Below are 2,500 nucleotides of genomic sequence, written 5' to 3'. Positions count from 1 at the left end.
GATTCCGAGCAGTGAACTATGTTAGGCAAAGGGACAACGTGGGTTAGGTTAAGGGACAACGTGGGTTAGGTTAAGGGACAACGTGGGTTAGGTTAAGGGACAACGTGGGTTAGGTTAAGGGACAACGTGGGTTAGGTTAAGGGACAACGTGGGTTAGGTTAAGGGACAACGTGGGTTAGGTTAAGGGACAACGTGGGTTAGGTTAAGGGACAACGTGGGTTAGGTTAAGGGACAACGTGGGTTAGGTTAAGGGACAACGTGGGTTAGGTTAAGGGACAACGTGGGTTAGGTTAAGGGACAACGTGGGTTAGGTTAAGGGACAACGTGGGTTAGGTTAAGGGACAACGTGGGTTAGGTTAAGGGACAACGTGGGTTAGGTTAAGGGACAACGTGGGTTAGGTTAAGGGACAACGTGGGTTAGGTTAAGGGACAACGTGGGTTAGGTTAAGGGACAACGTGGGTTAGGTTAAGGGACAACGTGGGTTAGGTTAAGGGACAACGTGGGTTAGGTTAAGGGACAACGTGGGTTAGGTTAAGGGACAACGTGGGTTAGGTTAAGGGACAAATTGAGTTAGGTTAAGGGACAAATTGAGTTAGGTTAAGGGACAAATTGAGTTAGGTTAAGGGACAAATTGAGTTAGGTTAAGGGACAAATTGAGTTAGGTTAAGGGACAAATTGAGTTAGGTTAAGGGACAAATTGAGTTAGGTTAAGGGACAAATTGAGTTAGGTTAAGGGACAAATTGAGTTAGGTTAAGGGACAAATTGAGTTAGGTTAAGGGACAAATTGAGTTAGGTTAAGGGACAAATTGAGTTAGGTTAAGGGACAAATTGAGTTAGGTTAAGGGACAAATTGAGTTAGGTTAAGGGACAATTTGAGTTAGGTTAAGGGACAAATTGAGTTAGGTTAAGGGACAAATTGAGTTAGGTTAAGGGACAAATTGAGTTAGGTTAAGGGACAAATTGAGTTAGGTTAAGGGACAAATTGAGTTAGGTTAAGGGACAAATTGAGTTAGGTTAAGGGACAAATTGAGTTAGGTTAAGGGACAAATTGAGTTAGGTTAAGGGATAATCTGGTACAACCACAGTTAGGTTAAGCGATAATCTGGTACAGCCACAGTTAGGTTAAGCGATAATCTGGTACAGCCACAGTTAGGTTAAGCGATAATCTGGTACAGCCACAGTTAGGTTAAGCGATAATCTGGTACAGCCACAGTTAGGTTAAGCGATAATCTGGTACAGCCACAGTTAGGTTAAGCGATAATCTGGTACAGCCACAGTTAGGTTAAGCGATAATCTGGTACAGCCACAGTTAGGTTAAGCGATAATCTGGTACAGCCACAGTTAGGTTAAGCGATAATCTGGTACAGCCACAGTTAGGTTAAGCGATAATCTGGTACAGCCACAGTTAGGTTAAGCGATAATCTGGTACAGCCACAGTTAGGTTAAGCGATAATCTGGTACAGCCACAGTTAGGTTAAGCGATAATCTGGTACAGCCACAGTTAGGTTAAGCGATAATCTGGTACAGCCACAGTTAGGTTAAGCGATAATCTGGTACAGCCACAGTTAGGTTAAGCGATAATCTGGTACAGCCACAGTTAGGTTAAGCGATAATCTGGTACAGCCACAGTTAGGTTAAGCGATAATCTGGTACAGCCACAGTTAGGTTAAGCGATAATCTGGTACAGCCACAGTTAGGTTAAGCGATAATCTGGTACAGCCACAGTTAGGTTAAGCGATAAAGTTGGTTAAATTCGGTATTGTGTGGGAAGGGGGCAGAGAGAGTGGGGGGGGGGGGTGGATAGTTGTGGCAGTACGCGGATGCCTGAGTCACCGTCAGATATGTCACGTCGGTTCGATGCTTGTAGCAAGAGGCTGGCGGGTCTGTGTCTCTCACTTCTGCAATTTTTCATGTGGTATAACACGAGGGCGGGGGGGTGATATTTGGTGCCCCTCTGTGTAGGATGTGTGTTGGTGGTGTTGGTTTATCTGAGCAATGGTAGTTGTCGGAGGAGTGGGGTATTGTGCTTTTATAGGTGGACCTACTGCTCTGGTTATCATAGTGTCGACGGTGCAATGTGGCAGAGAGGATGCACTCGACATTGTCGCATTCCAGATGTTTACGTATTGTGTGTCTCCGTTGCAGGCCGAGAGTGGTGCATGTTCGAGTGTGTGGCTGACGTGCGATTCACGTTGTGTGCCCAGTCTTACAGCACGTATAGGGACATTCGCATAAATCATCTATATGTGGCCTTGCATCATTTACTAAGCAGTGCCGTGAGACGACCGAACTATTAGGAAAGTACTGATGTACCGCATAATGTTTACCTTCCACCACACGGCGAGTATCGACTCTGCCCAGCGTTGCCACCGCAGGCAGCGGTCACCGTCACCATTGTGCGGCGGAACGGAACATCTATATCCTCAGAGGGGCACTCTTTGCCGCCGGGCGTCAGGTCTCGCGGCCTGCCGGCCAGCGCCCATGACGAACTTACTGCA

The sequence above is a fragment of the Schistocerca gregaria genome, unplaced genomic scaffold (assembly GCF_023897955.1).
Source record: "Schistocerca gregaria isolate iqSchGreg1 unplaced genomic scaffold, iqSchGreg1.2 ptg000926l, whole genome shotgun sequence".
NCBI lineage: Eukaryota > Metazoa > Arthropoda > Insecta > Orthoptera > Acrididae > Schistocerca > Schistocerca gregaria.
The sequence above is the reverse complement of the archived record's forward strand: the minus strand, read 5'-3'. Positions refer to the sequence as shown.